This window comes from Hipposideros armiger, unplaced genomic scaffold (genome assembly GCF_001890085.2).
Source record: "Hipposideros armiger isolate ML-2016 unplaced genomic scaffold, ASM189008v1 scaffold_340, whole genome shotgun sequence".
NCBI classification, from domain to species: Eukaryota; Metazoa; Chordata; class Mammalia; order Chiroptera; family Hipposideridae; genus Hipposideros; species Hipposideros armiger.
In genome coordinates, this window is record NW_017731690.1 from 1520018 (window position 1) to 1539735 (window position 19718).

The following is a 19718-nucleotide window of genomic DNA, read 5'->3' on the forward strand; positions in this document are numbered from 1 at the left end:
TTCTGAAATTTTCCCTATTGAACCCCCCTCCTCATACAATCTTGCTTGATATATAGCAGGCGCCTAAAACATTTTAACAGATTAATGGTCATCATAAACGTTATTAAACCTGACATCTAATCTAGTTTGAAGCAACTCTGGGATTGTATCAGAGCCTCAACAGAGAGCAGAGGGAACAGTCAGATTAGAATAGCTTGAGGGTGTTTTAACAAAGGGGCAATTTACACAGAGGCACAAGCCAGCTCTAAACAACACAAGAAAAGAACTATCCTGATCTCATTCTTCTCCCTCCATTTGATTCTCGGCCAGGGCACCCCACTGGCCCAATTCAGCCCAGAGCCAGCAGACAAGGAGGGGCACTAATGCCCCCACAGAGACACCTCCCAGTACAGAGTGGAAATGAGAAGCCAGCACACCAAACTTACTGTCCATTATTTAATGAGAATCATTTTTGCAGATGTGCTAGTGTAGCTGCTCCTCAAGTTTGAATGCATTTCCATAACTCCTTTTTCTCATGCTCTTCCCTTAACTACATATATGTTCATACTTTTCATTAACTCCAATACATGGTGTTGTCAACCATCACAAATCCTTTGGAGAACAAGTTGGGATATTAAAAAATAATAAATTCATAGTGACATTTTCCTCCAGTGAACTCAGAATGCTTTCTATAATCCTCATTTGGCAATTAATCACATACTAACATTTTACATCTTCAATATTATCTCATCCTGTACTTAACTTTTATGACTTTAGTTTTTATTGCTCCCAATTCAATTTTAATATTGCACTGTATTATTGCATAACCATAACACATCAACCTCCCTCATTCATTCAGCAATCTTTAATTAAAACCTACTATGTGTCGGGCATTGTGATTGGCAGTAGGCACCTAAGATAAAATACATAATCCCTTCCTCACTCCCCACGTCTCCTCCCCCACAGAAGCACTATATGAAAGGAAACAGACAAGTAAGCAGGTATTGAAACAGCTTATGAGAAAGTTATAATTTAGGAAATACAGGTCATTGCGGGAAAACATTGGCGGCATTTAATTAAGAAATTACATGGGGAAGTGATGAGGGAAGGACTCCTGGAGGCGATGAGAGCTGAGCTGAGTTTTAAAGGAAGCATCACTAGATGTCAGGACAGGCAGAGGAAATGGGACTTCAAAAGGCACTGAGATATGAAAGAGCCTGATACGTTCTGCAAATTTCAAGCAGTTTGGTACGTCTCAAATGTAAAGTATGAAAGAAACATGGTAAGAAAAGAGGCTAGAGAAGTGGAAAAAGAGTAGATATGCAGTATCTTTATGAAATAACCAATAAACAAAAAGACTAATCAAAATTTGAAGCAACCTCAAAGTCGGAAAAATCTACATTTTTAGTCCAGGAACTAATCCCAATTTAATAAGAGGTCATATGTATCTAGGTGATTACTATCCAAAGTATGGTCTATGGCATCACCGGGGAGCTTGTTAGAACCTTGGCCAGACCCCAAACCTGATGAATTAGAACCTGCATTTTTAATAAGACCACCGGATGATTCATAAGTACATTAATATTTGGAAAGCACTGGCCAAAACAACAAATGCGTAACTGAAATAGTCTCTATTGTGAGATTGTTGCAAAATCAACCAGAGAGTGAAGAACATGCCATGCAGAGGAAGAATTCAGTAACACTGAAGTAGAAGATCCTGAAAGTGGGACAAGGAAAGGGAAATGCTTTAGGTAGAATGGTGACATGATAAGATTTTTCTTTGTCACATGAAATAGGGCATAAGGTAACCTATTTTATTTTAGCTGAAATCTGTTGGGCTTCATTTCAGTGTAATGGGTGTTTAATTATAGATGTAACATAAACTGACTGACTTGAAATGCCATTTTTTTCCAAAGGTCCCATTGGAATTCAAAATTAAAAGATGAATCTATGTGAGATTACATATCAAGTCACAGGAAATGGAAGCCAGAGGATTCTATGAGGAGGAAATTCTAAGTTTTAGTCACCACACAAAAAGTTTTGACTGTTCAGCTCTCTTTTCAAGCATCTCTCTCCTTTTGAAGAAAAATAAAAGAAAATCACTTCTTTCAGTCATATAAGAAAATGATCCTCATGCAAATGCTAATCTTTAACATTTATCTTTAATTCTTTGTGACTACCAATGTTCTCTAACCAAGAAAGCTCTTAATCCACTTTCAATAAAGAGAGGAGTCAGGAACACCTAACACTACAAAGTTATTTTCATAACAGGTGATAAGAACATACAGCAAATCCAAAATTCCTGAAACTTGAAGCATTCTTGTACTTTATCATCAATATAATGTCTCAAAATACTATACTTTTTCCTCAGTGAAAATATAAAATGGCTAATTTAAAAAATAGCCAACTTTCATCATCTTAGAACAAGCACATATAATGTGTAATTACCTTTTAAAAATTTGCTGAGATATGTATCTGCACTATGTGTTTGTGTATATAGTTAGATATAGGTATTAAAATTGTTTTCATTTCATTTTAACAGGACATACATTTTGAATACCCAAATTTCAAATCTATTTAATTTTTACAGACTGATTCTTTCCAAGTCAGAGCATATGTATTCAGGATAATGCCAAACATCAGAGAAAGCTGGAACAAAGCAGCCTGTTGTCAGTGATCAAACATCACCCCTGAAGGCTGTACTGAAAAGCCATGTGCCTTTGAAATCACCTTTTCTGTAATGCTACTTTGCTCAATAAAAACGACACATTAATACCCTTTTATGACCTCATCTCTTATTTGACAATTCATATAAGCAATGCTGTGATCACATCAGAACAACCAAAACAATTGGTTCAATAGATTTTCTTCCATTTCTTCTACAAAGTTAAAAATGCGTGGCAGTTGTGGGGGGGGGGAGGGGAAGGAAACATATCATTTAGAGGTTTTTGTTTTCCCTTTACTCAAGATTCACCCATTCCCTCAAATCCCCATCTACTTCCTCTGCCACACCAGGTCACTCATCCCCTCACCTTCTCATCAGCCTGTCAAAGTTCAACCAATCCTACATATTCAGCTCATATTCATTGTCTTCTTTAAAGCCTTCCTAAGTAAGAAATTATTCTCTCCTCTGTGCTCTTTCCATGTATCTCCATTATAGACCCTACGCGATTATTATCACAGCCTGCTATTAAGGTATTATTTTCTGACCATCGATACTATGTATATTTTAGAATTTATTATGAGTTCCTAGAGAAGAGATAGCTCTTAACTATATTTATACTCATCCGCACATACACACATCTAGTAACACAATTTTGGTCACTTAGTAAATGTTGAATTATAACTTAGCTTTACTGTAAAATGACAATAAATTAATATGAATATAGTAGTAGTCCTTGTATGTCAGCAGTTCAAAGCATGGTCAGCCCAAGGCTTTGGTGTGGGTTATATCGTCATTCGGTGTGTTTCATATCACATATACAAGCATATGTGAGATTAGCTGGCCACCTGTGAATTATCTAGACAAGGAGCTTAGAGTGGGTTATTCTATAATATGAATCTCTACTTGTTAAGTTTGCCACTTTACCACTATGTTTACCACTTTTCTATTGCTGGGCTTGAGGGGAAAATGAAATGATCTGAGATAAATTTAGAGGAATTAAATTATATCTGTAAAGTGTGCTTGATATTGTATGACAGTGCACATAGAACCACATCAAACTGGGGTTGCCAATGGAGATATGGTATGAATAGGTATGATTATTCCTTACGATGCAATGTGAAAATAAGTAAGCAAGAAACAACAAGCCTGCAGCTTTACTGGAGGCAGACTCTACCAGTTAGGTATCTGATATACCACAGAGAAGTATATCTGAACATAGATAGGAAGCAATCTTTCAAGATCACAGAGACTCTTATCCCACTCCAATATATCAATATAAAGGCAGCAAAATATTGGCATTAGGTAGTAAGAAAAATAATGGCCACACTAAGAACTCAGGTATAATCTCTCTTACCTCTATGAATATAAGGTTCTCCTTGTGAGTTGGGAGTTTAAGTATTATCCGGGAAGTCAAGCTTAAAACAGAAATGTGCTAGAGACTAGCGAATCTTGGTGAGTCTAAAAAAGTCTGAATATTAGGAAGCAATAGAAACCACAACAAATTGGAAAGACTGGGGCCTGAGAGCCAATAAAGCAAGTTAAAATAGTATTGAGACCAGAAATTAGAAAATGCCCAACTTTTCAACCGCTCTAAGGGAAGCACATTTCATTTAAATGACTAAGTTTTAGTGGTTGAAGAAAGATTCACAGTTTTATACACCCGCTAAAAACTTGATGTTTGTTTAAAGGCAGCATCAATTTAGTAAATTAAATAAAGCTGTACTACAAGGGTTGGGGAGTTGGCGTTATGAGAGAAGTCATCACGTGGCCTTTTGTGTTACCAGCTATGGGAACAAAGGGATGTGAGATGTGGGAGTATGAAATGAATATCCCTCCTACACATATGCAAAACATTTCCTTATGATGGGGAAAGAAATCAGTGTTTCTGCATCTCCTGACACTATTATTGACCAAATATTCCCCTGGTTTACCCAAATGTTAACCCCCAAATGCCATCATAAATAATATTATAATTTCTTATATAAACAATGTTGCATTGAAAATTGGTTTATTGTTTTAGAAAGGACTTGACTTCTAGTACACTTTATATACTTTAATATACTTGCCTGTTGTATATCCTAAATGTTAAATAAAGCTATCATAGATCTCTATATCCACTTAAAATAATAAACCTGTTCTCTACATTCATTTAATGAATATAAATATACTGGTTGAATTGATTATACAGGGACTCCAGTGCTCTATAATGTGTTCATCCAATGCATAAAAATAAAGCATCACCATACTATAAATTTTCCCTAAATTCATTAGCATTGAACACTTTATTAACTAGTCTGCTTATGAAATATAGTTTAGAAATTGAGTGTGAAAGTTTAGAAACTTTTATAGGAATTTTAAAGTTATTTTATACACACTGAATGAAATAATAAAAAATGCTGTATTGTGTAAATCTTTATTTTTAAATGTTATTTTTTAGAGTACTGAGCCATGATAGATTGAGAAAATAAATACCATATTTCCCCATGTATAAGATGCACCCTTTTTCGAAAAATTTGGGGTCTAAAATCTGGGTGCATCTTATACAGTGGTTGCAGATTTTTTTTACAGTGATGAGGAGTTGTATGAATTTTATGATGAATAAAATTTGAGTTCAATAACTTTATGTAATACTTTTTGTTTTTTCAAATTTCAGGCCCCAGAAAGGTGTGTCTTATACATGGAGAAATACTGTAAATTAGATCTTCACCACAGGTCATTTGAGAAGCTCTTCCCTAAAGCATTAGGTTCAAAGGAATGACCACAGTAATACAGGGAACCAGGATAAGTCACAGGGAGTTAAAGAGTTAGAGCAAAATCTGAACACACTGAAAAAAGGTAAGTTATAACCTAATATGTGAAGTCTTAATCGGTATTATTAACTCATCTATCTCAATGTCACCAGCAGCCTGGGTGCCTTGGCTAAAAGACACAGGAATTTTAATCAACTTGACAGTAATAGTTCTAATTGCAAATTATTACTGCCATTCTGATTTGTACATTATGTTCTCCTGAGTTGTATGAGGCAGTGCTTGAACCTAATTGACCCCAGCTGCTTTGAATTGTTAGACCTACACAAGATAAGGTCCAAAGCCACAAGCAGATAAAATCCCCTAGGAAATGAATTCCATGAGTTCTATGTAACTAATGTGTCAGGTATTCTTATGACAGGGATGACAAATGTCTAGGCTATGTTCTACCATTTTCCCCTCCCATCACTAATCTTCCCTGGCACATTACCGTCTGAATCCAGATGAGGCCTAATAATCCTCTTCAACATAAAGTTCCAGGTAACTACTCATCAGTTGAAGACAGCATGCCAGAAATAAATTATCTCCAGCTAAGTCCTATGTTAGACTTATCTTGCATTCTTTTTATTTTTAATTAAATTTATGGGGGTGATATTTGTTTCAAGTGTGCATTTCTGTAATACATCATCTATATATTGCATTGTGTGCTCACCACCCAGAGTCAGTTCTCCTTCCATCACCATGAGGGGTGATTAAAAAATATGGTGAATGTTTAAATTAAAAAGAAATTATTACGGTAAAAGACACAATGTCAATAATTCCATCAAAACACTCCCCCTTGCTTTCAACACACTTATCCCATCCTTCTTGCAACTTTCTGAAGCAGTTCTAGAAGTGCTCTTTCGTGAGTCTGTTTAGTTGCACCATCATTGCTTCCTCAATGCCCTGAATCAATTCAAAATGTTTTCCTTTCATGGTCATTTTGATTTTGGGGAAAAGCCAGAAGTCACATGGCATAAGATCCAGTGAATAAGGTGGATGAGGCCACACTGTAATGTTTTTACTTGACAGAAGTTGCCAAACCAGAAGCGACGTGTGACACAGAGCCTTTCCGTTGTGATCACAAAATACAGTGAATGCTGCTGCCTGCCATCCAACAGCAAAGCAGGGATCTTCAATATGGGAAGCGGCATACTGAACCTTAGCAACAGTGTGTGTAACAAGTTTCAACTTGCTGGGTGCGGTCAGTCAGGTGTGAGCTACGGTTGAGAGGAAGTGTGTTTTAAAGTGTGCAGTAAATCATCCTCCATCATGATAACATTCCGTGTCACACATCACTTCTGGTATGGCAATTTCTGTCAAATACAAACATTATGGTTTGTCCTGATCCACCTTATTCACTGGATCTGGCACCGTGTGACTTCTGGCTCTTCCCCAAAGTGAAAATGATTTAGGACATCGAGGCAGCCATGACAGCACAACTGAAGACACTCACGAAAGAGGATTTCCAGAACTGCTTCAGAAAGTGGCAAGAATGATGGAATAAATGTGTTTGAAGTGAGGGAAAGTGTTTTGAGGGTGATTAATGGCAATGTGTCTTTTACTGTAATAATTTTTTTATTTAAACTTTCACTGTATTGTTTGATCACACCTCCTGTATTTGGACCCTTTTTCCTTCTTCTACCGCTTCCCTCCCTCCTTACCTTCTGGTAATCACTAAATTGTTGTCTGTGTCTATGAATTTTTATTTCTTTTTTGTTTATCTTGTTCCTTTGTTGCTTTCAGTTTTATTGGATTGTCGGAAAAGTCATGACGTATTTTTTCTGTTCTTTGTTGCAAAAATGCGTCATGACTTTTCCAACAACCCAATATATCCCACATATGAGTGAAGTCATATGGTTCTTGACATTTTCTGTCTTATTTCACTTGATAATATCAAGATCCATTCACATTGTTGCAAATATCTTGCTTTCTTTAAGCCCCATTGGCTGATATTCATTTTTAGAGGTTTCAATCCTCTGATTTGGCTAATTTACTCAAAGTCTTAGCTAAAAGAAATCTGGCAGAATATAGACTCCCTCAATCAATCATTTTTTTCCAGGGCAGCTGTCTGAATTGAAGCATAAAACATCTAATTTGATAATAAAAACAACTTTATATACCCTGATGACAGCTGTAGGACAAGTTTCAATTTCACTTACATCTCTAAGCAAAATGCCACTAATTCTAATGATCTCTTAAGTCACTGGATTTCAGCGTCAGACAGAAGCTTAAATACCATCATATTCTACCAATATTACAATGTGTGAATGTCTATACAATATCTCTACCAGATGGTTGCCCAAACTATACTTGAACATTTTCATGGATGGAATTCCAATTTTGAGATGACCTACTCTACTTTTGAGCATTCCTTACTGTTAAAAGCTCTGCAATTTATTATGTATGTGTTCCTATAAGATATACACATTAGAACTATTTTGAGCCCTTGGAATCATACAGAAAATAACTGTTTAATTTTTCCAATAGCAACCTAAAAATGTCTGAAGATAGCTGTCACCAGTTGTTTTGATAACAAATCAGTCTGTCAAACAACTAAAACATGTTCAGGGCCAGAGCTTACAGCATAGGTTGCCCATTATAAAAACTACTTGAAGCACCACTTATATGTATGTGAATGCATGCTTGGGGTTGTGCAACATGGTATCATGACTCTCAAACATGTGTGCCCTTGAGTGTTCCAGGGAAAGCTTGATAGTGCTTGTCACGGGCATCCAAAAAAGGTTTCATGCCATGAAACTAAAAATCTTTGTATGAGGAAAAAGGCAGCCATTTCATGCTAACAATAGCTGGCTTTGCCAACCAATGAGTCAAGGTAACTCTTACAGTAGAAAAAGTAAAAGAGTTCTGAAGCTGAGTAGCAAATTTAAGAAAACAAAATGTCACCAGTAGCTGGGTTCTTCCTCTGCATTCCTTCTACCATTAAAGCCAAGGCAGGAAGATTATTTCCGCAGAACAGGAAAGAGATGTAGTCTCTCTTTAGCTCTGAGATGCAAAGGTTTTTTGAATACTTGGGGAGATAGTAATCATGACAAAATAGCTTTTATTGTCAGGGGAAAATGTCTTTCCACAATTGCCATAATTTTTTATGTGAATATAAGAATCAATTGCTAAGAAGATTATCATATAGTATATTGTATACAAGACTCAGTAAATGACATAAAGGGATTTTTTTGCATGATTCCAAAGAAAATTAGAATTCCTTTTTAATTGAAAACATGAAAAAAATCCAATATTTTATTTTTTCTTCAAAAATTGGCTCTTTTTACCACATCAAAAAAAAATGTAGTTTTGTAAATCAAAGCTTTTGATTTACAAGATCTGTTTCTTATTGAGAGAAGTTAAAGCCAGGTCCTAAAGAAGAAGGTCATAGAATATATACTTTGAAATTAGTGCATAAACAGAATAGAGGAATTACGGACTATCTTCTGGGAGACCAGCTGGAAAGGAGAGACCTGAGTTTATATGAAGAGTCATCTTGGAGAAGATTAGTTGAGCCTGATGTGCAGAGATCATGTGGAGAGAGTACAGAGAGCACTATAAATAGCCTACCCAGCATCCTTTATGATCACCTTCAGGAAGGCATGACTACAGTCTATGACAAATGACCATTCTATTAATACTGTTAATGTGAAAAAAAAAAAAACAAGCTCAGTTTCTCAGCTTCTTACTTCTGTCTGGTGAGGGCCTCCCTTCAAAGCTGCCTGAGTGTCCAGCGAAAATGATGTCTATGAGGTCTGACAAGTTCATGAACTTGCCACCGTGCTCTTACATTGGAAGCATTGTACAAACAGCTCAGTAAGGTTTCATAACCTTGGTATATCAGTGTCTCATAGCTGTGTTCATGTGGACGTGTGATGGTGTCTTGCTGAGTGGCATTCATTATTGTTGTTGCGTGTTTTTGTGTGCCTTCATGAGAATATCTGAGCTTGAATTAGAGCAATGAATAAGCCTTAAATTTCTTGTTAAACTTGGCAAGAGTGGAAGTGAAATCAAGGACATGTTAGTCCAAGTTTACGGGGATAATGTTATGAAGAAAACAGCAGTATACAAATGGATTAAATGTTTTTCTGAGGGGAGAGACTATGTCACTGATGAAGAGAGGTCAGGGCAGCCAGTAACAAGTAGAACCGATGAAAACATTGCAAAAATTCATCAAATTGCACGTCAAAATCATCAGCTGACTGTGAGAAGCATAGCAAACCAAGTAAACATCGAAAGAGAAACAGGAAAATCTTAACTGAAAATCTTGGCATAAGAAGTGTGTGCAAAAATGGTCCTGAAGGATCTCACCAATGAACAAAAGCAAAGGAGAGTCAAAATTTGCCAAGACCTTTTGGAGAGGCAAGACGATGTTTTGGGCCATGTTATCACTGCTGATGAAACATAGGCGTAGCAATATGACCCTGAAACAAAGAGTCAAAGTGCACAATGGAAGTCAGCCAATTCTCTACCACGAAAAAAGTTCCATCAGTCCAAATCAAGAATCAAAACAAGTGTTGCTAACACTTTTTGGTATCAGACAGATTATTCATTATGAATTTGTACCAACTGGACAAACAGCTAACCAAGTTTACTATTTGGCAGTGCTGAAAAGGCTGCATGAAAAAGTTAGACATAAATGACCTGAATTTTTCACCAACAATTCATGGCTCTTGCATCATGCAAATGCACAAGCTCACATGGCACTGTCTGTGAGGGAGTTTTTAGGCAGTAAACAAACAACTGTATTGCAACACCCTCTCAACTCACCTGATCTGGCCCCCAATGACTTCTTTCTTAACCCGAAGATAAAGGAAATATTGAAAGGAAGTCATTTTGATGACATTCAGGACATCAAGAGTAATATGATGATAGCTCTGATGGCCATTCCAGAAAAAAAGTTCCAAAAGTGTTTGAAGGGTGTATTAGGGGCTGGCATGGGTGCATAGCTTCCCAAGAGGAGTACTTCAAAGTAGATCATACTGATATTCAGCAATGAGGCATATTGCACTTTTTCTAGGATGAGTTCACAAATGTAATTGTCAGACCTCGTGTATATATACACGTATTAGAAGTCCCTATGTCCATCCTCAAGTTTGACAAATTACTGGAAGGACTCACAGAACTCAGGAAAGCTTATATTCACACTTATAGCTTACTACAGGGAAATGATACAGATTAAAATCAGCAGAGGAAAAGGGTGTGTAGGAAAGAGTCCAGAAGACAAGTTTCCAGTTGTTTTTCCCCAGCAGAATCACATGGACAGAGCTAAATTCTCCCAGCAATGGTAGATGGCAACTTATACAAACTATTAGCAACTAGGGCAGCTCATGCGAGCCTTGGAGTCCAGAGACTTTACTAGAGGTCAGTCACATGGACATACAATGTCCATTTCACAGACCTTAACTACTCAATGTTCAGCAAACCCCTCAGAGGCCACACTAATACAGCATGGCCCAGGACCTCAGTCAAACCAAAACTGGCATTCACCACAAGTCACATTGTTAACATAAGCTATCCAGGGTAGCTCAAGCTCCAAAGTATACAGAGACACTCTTATCAGGCAGGATATTCTAAGAAGCCAGTCAAAGGCCAATCCTTTCTTTAACAGGGTTGGAACATCCAAAGCCTGCTGAGTTAACCCTTTACAGCATATCATGTCTCAAGACCATGCTAAAGCTTGTCAGGAAAAAGCTGTCCAAGAGACAATGAATGAACAATACATGTCCTTTGAGTGGAGACCTGACAGAGTTTGGGTATTTATCTGATTATATAGAGGTATGCAGCTTTGAATGACACTATATTGACTTATAGAAATCGAAAAAAATGTAAATGATATTTAGCCACATAATGCAAATGATTATTTTCCATTAAAACAAAAATATTTTTTCCAGTACATATAAAATTGACCTAGGTCTTGTAGAAAAGATAACCCTAAGCAACATATATTTGAGGATGATAATAAGATTTGAATACTGGAAAATTCATTTCAGCATTTCTGATTGCATTTTTGCATGCATATGTGTGTGTTTGATCTGGTTTTAATATCGCACTGGTTCTCTCATTTAATGTGTTAAATAAAATCTTTCACATATTCATCTTATGTTTACATGAGAGTGATATTTTTTAACTTTGTGAAAAACTTTACTATGTCAATCTCACATTAGTTGCACAGCATTTGCATTCTCTTTTCAATATATGTAGTCATTTGTAACAGTGGAAGCCTTGATTATCAGAAGTGCATTGATAATTTGATAAGGAAAGTGTTTAATATCTATATTTGGGTGGAAAAGCAGTGTTGAAAGGTACCTCCCTTATATTTGTAAAACATTGTGTCTGATTTATATTGCAGGTTTCCTTCCTTCTTTTTCCCTGTTTTCCCCTTCCTTGTTTTCTAATTTGTTGAAGAATTATTTAAAGAAATATTTGATATACTAAAGAGAGAAAATTAAAGACCTGTCTTGTCTTTGAAATATATTAAATATATATACTCAAGCCCTTCTATAAAGTGCAATGTTCATTATAAGTTACCTGTTCAAAATGTCTACAGTTTTATTCAATGAAAAAAAATTATAAAATAAACACTGATTAACATCATTATATAGTATCTGACTTAAAAGTATAGTTTATTTTTGCAGATCAAATTGTTTTTTTGTTGTTTTTTTTTAGCTGAGCCATCCTGCCACCTGTTGGCAGCTCAGCTCGGGCTGGGAATTGAACTGCTGTTGCTCAGAGCTCAAACTCTTGAGCAAGCTCTTAACTAACTGAGCTATTCAGCCAGCCCTTCAAATTATCTTTTTTTTAATATGGCTTTCCTTATTAGAACAAGTCTGCAACATATAAAATTTCAATCTTATTTTTAAGAATAAATGTTTTAAAATTTTATGTTCAAAAGAGTCAGATTGAAAAATTTTAAAATACAATAAAACTCTGAAGTATATCCTAAATATTAAATCACCCTCTGTAAAAGAGCTTACTGTCCCCATATTTCTATAAAGTTTTGAAAACAATGAGGAACGTTTCATACAAAGATTGTCTGACAGATATCACATTTATAGAATTTCCAATACTCACTCATATTAATCAGTTACTATCATCCATACTGAGCTCCTACACAATTCAGAGCACAATACCATAAAGACAAAAACAACAACATCGAAAAAAACCCAACCGAACAAATAAAAATAAAGGATTCTTTTTCTCTGAGAAATTTGCATTTGTAGCAAGGCACACACAGAGGTAGAGAATAAAAATAAGTAAACTAGTAGACACTAATGCCAGGCACAAAGAATTGTAGCTAAGCTTACTGAAGTTTTTCTGATCTTTGATAGAACTGGTAGTATCCAAGAAAAATGGTTTTCTGTGCTATAGAAAAAGGGATTTGACTACTCCTTTCTGAAGACTACTCTTTTCTTCCGGGGGGAGTGTGGGGAGGGGGGAACCTGAAAAGTATTTTTAGTTATATAAACCATTGCTGTTCTTGGGAAAATTTTGACAGAACCATTGGCTTGAATGCAGCTGTGCTTAGCCAAGCAATTTCTCTGTAATATTAATTGGTATGTTTGAGTCACAACTCTTTCTCTATTTTGAGAAACAAAATAATGAATGGTTGTGAACCCATCCCAAGAACCCCAATTCAGCTGCTGAAACAAATACCAAAACAACAGTTGCTAAAACAAGAAATATGTTTATTTCTCTCTCAAGTAATAACCAGTGGTAACTTGTCAGAGTTTATGTGGATTCGTCATAGGATCCAGCCTTTTTCTATATTGCTATTCTGGCCTCTTCAACATGAAACCTCATCTTATGTCCTAACATGGCTGTTCCAACTCATGTCTGAATTTCAGCTAATGAGAAAGAGGAAAGAGAGATGGAGGAGAGGAGGAAATGTTCCTTTTGTTTTAGTGGCATGCAATAGAAATTGCACAGATCAAATACTTTCAGAATTCATTGCCCAACTTAATCAAGTGGCTGCATTAAGCTTCAGGACAGCTGTGCAATACCATCTTTATCTGGGAAGCTGTGTTCACAGCTGAAGGAAAGAACAGACATAGTTAGAGGGACACCTAACAGTCACTGATCTAAAAGATGAGGAAAAGGTATGCATATTTCATGATTTAAATTAGGCTACACTGTGCCTGTAAATCTTACACTGTCTACGGGGTAAAAAACAAACAAACAAAAAAACATATTCATATTTGAAACACACCAAAGACAGAAGGTCTGTTGCTTAAGTGAAGGCTGCAGGATGGAATTTCAAGGATGACCATAACTTCCACTGAAGAGACACAGCTGTTTACATACACACCACACACACACACACACACACACACACGCACACACGCATGCATAAACTTCCTCTCTCCATTCATTCCCAGGCATTTAACTACGTAAAAATCACAGATAAGAATGCCTTTTCTAGAGTCAGGTTTAAATGCAGCACGTATATTTAACAGATGTTTGACCTCAGGAAATAACTTCATCTATAAAATAGGAACAGTACCTCAATTTCATTATCTTTAAAATGAGGGTAGTAATATTACCTCAAATAGTTATTTTGAGGATCAAAGAAGATAATCAAATGTTTAGCATATAGCCCAGCATCTGGCCTCTATTTAGGGCTTAAGAAGTATTAGCCATCATTGGTGTCATCATTATTATTTTGTATAATGTTGTTTAAGACTGAATAATTCAGTACAATGTTATATTATTGTAAGCTGGTATAATTTCTTGGTCAAGATGAAAGATGTTTTCTCTTATGGATGGTGGTATGGTTTCCCTGAATTAAAAAAAAATTTGAATTTTTTTTGGGTCAATTATCCTAAGAAAGAGAAGATTCTGGAAGAGAAAATAGGGACTTGAAAGGATGGACTTTGAGTGGAAGTAAAGATACATTCGAGGTCATTCTTTTCCCAACTTGTACCAAGGAACCTTGCTATGGTACATATGGGCTATAAGTATGTCAACATATTGAGCTCTTCATTCCTTAAAGTGACAAGCTCAGGTGAGTCTGGGATGACCACTGGCATTGGTTGGTGACCTCTAGCTACAAGTTGCCTTGCCTGCTTACCCCATGTGCCAAACAGATATTCCTATTGTGTGTATGTGTCTGACATAATTTAAAGAGTTAGGGAGAATGGTCCAGGAGTACTCCAAATGAAAAAGATAAGCTATATGCTTTCATAAGGAGGTTAGCTGAGCAGTAACTATTTTAACAGGCAAGGATACAGCTCTATACCCATTTAGAAAGAAGGCTTAAAAGATAGTTTATTTGTTTATTGAGTTATTAATTTTTTATCTATTTGACAAATTAATTTAATGCATGCTATGTTCCAGACAAAAAAACTATGATATGTACTATGATTATAAAAGTAAATAAATGATACATGGTCTCAACCTTCGTGAAACTTTTACTATATTGGGCAAAAAGATATTAAGCAAAAAATCATACTAATATGTGATTATAAAATGACAATTACTGTAAAAGAAAATTGTATGATATTAGGAGAAAGAGCCTAGGTTCCTGGGCTCCATAAATAGCACATTTGTACTATATTTATTTATTAAACCATTCAACAAATATTATTGAATGCCAGGCTATAAATCTCAAGCTTATAGTAAAGTCTTATTAAAAGGTTTCAGCTGGGACCTCTGTTTCTGGGAAAATGAGGTAGACATAAATTTTCCTAACCTCAGCTTGAAGCTGAAGGAGCTGGCAACCTAGAAGTACCAATGGGTGCAAAGAAAGAAAAACAAAGAAACAAACAAACGAACAAAAACCCCTCCAACAAATCTTTTTCTCTCTAGTCAAAGGAACAGAAAAGAAACAGTTGAGTAAGACAGAAAATGTTTTGGGCAATAATCAATTTACTCAAGCTCAACACCACAGGAAAAAAAAAAATTGGTTCCACAACCACCCACACCAGGAAAGACTGAGTAAAGACCTTAGAATCCCACCCTTGATGATTGTGTAATAAGATACTACTCAGCACCCTTTGTTGGGGTGGTGCCAGAAAAGGCAGAGTCTGACTTGCATCTTTGTGAGCCATTACTAAGCCTCCATCCCCTGTCAGGGAAACCAAGTAGGGAGTCTGGACTTCTGCTCCTACCCAGCAGTACTGAAGTGTCCTTTTTCTTCCCCCAAATGATGTGATGTCAGAGGATATCTAGCAAAAATAACAGGGCTTTCACTACTGCCCATCACTAAGTGTAATGAGGCACTGCTATCCTCCCATCAAGGGTGGTATCAGGAAAGGCCTAGTGAGGAGCCAGTACTCACACTCCAACCAGCAGTTAGGAGGACACCCTCCCCTTCAAGTTTCAACAGAGGCTGAAAGGGAGACTTGCACTTCTAACCTCACCTGGCAGTAATGAGGCAGTGTACCCTAGCCCCTGCTTGAGAAACAAAAACCAGAAACCAAATAGAAAACTAAAGACATAATGGCAAGCTATGGCCTTAACATATCAATGGTTACATTAAATGTAAATAGACTAAATACATCAATAAAAAGACAGAGATTAACAGAGTGGATTTAAAAATATATATATGACCCAAAAATATGCTATCTGCAAGAGACTCACTTCAAATATAACAGCATAGACAGGCTGAAAGGAAATGGATGGAAAAAAATATATCATGCAAACATGTATCAAAGGAAATCAGAAGTAGCTATATTGATATAAGATACAGTAAATTTCAAAGTAAAGAAAATTACTAGGGACAGAGAGGAACATTACATAAGGATAAAAGAGTCAATCTACCAAGAAGATACAGCAATTCTGAATGTACATATACCAAACAACAGAGTGGAAAATATGTCAAGTAAAAACTGGTATAACTGAAAGGAGAAATAGACAAATCCATAATTATTGTTGGAGACGTCAACATCCATCTCCCAACAATTGATAGACATACTAGGCAGATTATTAGTAATTATATAGAACAATAATACCATTAAACAACAGAATCTAATCTACATTCATAGAACACTATGCCTAACAACAGCAAATGCAAATTGTTTTCAAGTGCCCACCAGAACATACACTGAAATATCTTGTGCCATAAAACAAATCTCAACAGATTTAAAGAATTGATTTATAGTATTCTCTCCCCGCAATTAGTTAAACTAAAATTCAATGACAGAAAATTAATAGAAAATTCTCTAAACTCTTGAATACTTGAAAACTAAACACCATACAACCAAATAATCTATGGGTGGGGGGAAAAAAAGCTTCAGGAAAACCTCTTTTAAATATTAAAAAATATACACATAAAACTGAATGAAATATATATATTTTCCACTAAACTGAGTGAAAGTGGAAAACAACATATCAAAGTTCATGGAACACAGATAAGAAAGTACTGAGGGGGGAATTTACAGTGTCAAATGCTTATATTTAAAAAAGATCAAAAGTCTCTAATAAGCTAAGCTCCTTCCTCAAGAACATGGAAAGGAAAACAGAAAAAGTCAATGAAGCAAAGAGAAGATTTCTTGAAAAGATCAATGAAATTGACAACCTGTTAACAATTCAAAGAGAGAAGATGCAAATTACTAATAAAAGAGAGAGAGAGAGAGAGAGAAAAAGAGAGAGAGAATATGGCTACAGACACCCCAGACAGACACCAAAAGGTAATAAAATCCTATGAGCAATTTAACATGTGTAATTTGACAATTAGGTAAAACTAACAAACAAAAAAAAAGCCACAACTCACCTAACGTGAAATGGATATCTTGTTCAGTCCTATAGCTATTAAGAAAATTGATTTATAATGACAAAATCCCCCCAAAATAAATCTCTATGCCCTGACTGTTTCACTAGAAAGCTCTGTCAAAATTCTAAGGAATGTTTTCACCAATTCTATACAATATCTTCCAGAAAATAGAAGAGTAAATACTTACCAATTTATTTTACATAGCTAGTATTACCATTATACCAAAACCAGACAAACATTACAAAAAGCAAACTGCAAACCAATATTCCTTATCAATAAAGACAAAAATATATCTTTCACAAAATTAACAAAAAGAATCCAGCAATATATAAAAATATTTATATAATATGCCCAAATATAGTTAATCCCAGAGATACAAGGCTGGTTCAACATTGAAAAAGCAATCAATGTAACCCTCTATATTAACAGACTAAAGAAGAAAATGCATATAATGAGATAGGTTGATGCAGAAAAAACATTTGACAAAATTAAACAACCATTCATAATCATAATTTTTTTAAAAATCTGAAAAAGTGGGGCACAGGGCAATTTCCTCAAATGAGTAAAGAGAATCTACAAAACAAAAACCTACAGCTAACGTTATACTTTATGGTTAAAGACCAAATGCTCTCTCCATATGATGAGGAACAAGTAAAGGCTGTCTGCTCTAACCACTTATTCTACATAGTCCTGGAAGTTCTAGACAGTGCAATAAGAAAATAAAAGGCATACATCTTGGAAAGAAAATATAAAGCCATCCCAATTTGCAAATGACATGATTATCTATATAGAAAATCCTAAGGAATCAAAAAAATATTTAAAAAGAAAAAAACCTTCTTAGAAACAATTATGTGACTATGAATTCACTAAAGTCATAGAAAATAACATACAAAAATCAATTCTGCTTTTATAACTAACAATGAATATGTGGACACTAAAATTAAAAATAGAATTTATAATCATCTAAAAAAGAAAATACTTTTGTTGTAAACTAACAAAACACATACTTGTATTTTAAAAAGTAAAAAACAAACAAACAAAGAAACAAACAAAAACAGTGATGTGAGAAATCAAAGAAAATCTTTAAAAAAGGAAAAAGCATACCATGGTCATGGATTAGAACACTCAACATAACATAGATGTCAATTCTCCTCAAATTGGTATACAAGTTAATGTTATTTATATCAACATTTCAACAAGATTTTTTTGTAAAGGTAGATAAGATTATTCTAAAATGCATAAGGAAAGGCAAAGGAACTAGAAAGCTAAAACAATTTGGAAAAAGAAGACAAACATGGAAGTATTTGGACTACTCAGCTTCAAGACATCATATAACTACAATAGTCAAGGCTGTGGCACTGGCAGAGGCATGGATACATACATCAAGGGAACAAAAAGTAGTGCCTAGAAACAGGCCCACAGAAATAAGCCCATTGATTTTTAACAAAGTTGCAAAAGCAATTCAATAGGAAAGATGGCATTTTAAACAAATGTTGCTGGAGAAATTGGATATCCATAAGCACAAAAAAATTAACCTAGTATTAAACCTTATACCATATACACACAAATGTTGACTCAAAATAGATCATGGATATAAATGTGAAATGTAAAACAAAATAAAAAGAGCTCTTGGGGAAAAAAAGAGTAAACATTCTTTAGGACATAGGGCTAGGCAAAGAGTTCTGAGAACTGATACCAAAAGCATAATCCATAAAAGGGAAAACTTGATAAATCGGACTTCATCAAAATTAAAAAAATTTGCTCTATAAAAGCCAGTGTGGGGCCGGCCGAGTGGCACGTTGGTTAAGAACTGGCTTGGGATGCCAGAGGGCCCCGGTTCAGATCCCACATATGAGGGCCAGTGACACTGCCCTCTACAGCTAAGATGCTGAACAACAGCTCGACCTGGAGCTGAGCTGCCGTGGGTCACCGGCGATGGTGTAGGCTGCAGTCTGCTGCTGCAGTGGGCTTTCATAAGCTACCCTGTGTAGCCGGCAGCCAGCGTGAGCAGCCAGCAGCCGCTGTGAGCGGTCCTCCAGAAGCTGGCGACTGATCTGCCTCACCCGGGAAGAGCGCAATGATGGTGCCAACTTGGGCCAGTGAAGCAACGTCCTCCACAGCTAGACTGAAGAACAAAACAACAGCAACTTGTCTGTTCCCCTTCCCCCGATTCCCCAATAAAAATAAAAACAAACAAACAAAAAAAACCCCAGTGTGATAAAGATGAAAAGACAAGTTACAGATTGGGAGAGAATATGTATAAACCATATATTTGGCAGAGAATTTATATCTATAATTTATAAAGAATTCTCCAAATGAAATAGTAAACAAGAACAACAACAAATCAATCCAATTAGAAATTGGGTAAAAAAAACATAAAAAATCATTTCACCGAAGAAGACATACAAATAGAAAGTGATCACACTGTTAGCCATTACTAAAGTACAAATCAAACCACATACTTATCAATATGGCTAAAATAAAAAGTAGTGACAACACCAAATGCTGATGAGTGTGCAGAGATACTGGATTACTTGTACCTTGTTGATGAGAATGTAAAATGGTAGAGTCG

At 35.7% G+C, this 19718-nt stretch overlaps 1 protein-coding gene across 1 annotated transcript in view; it reads right to left on the reverse strand.

Moving 5' to 3' along the window:
- THEMIS (thymocyte selection associated) overlaps window positions 1-19718 on the reverse strand; it is a 170310-nt gene that overhangs the window by 127815 nt on the left and 22777 nt on the right. The gene's annotated exons all lie outside the window — the stretch shown is intronic.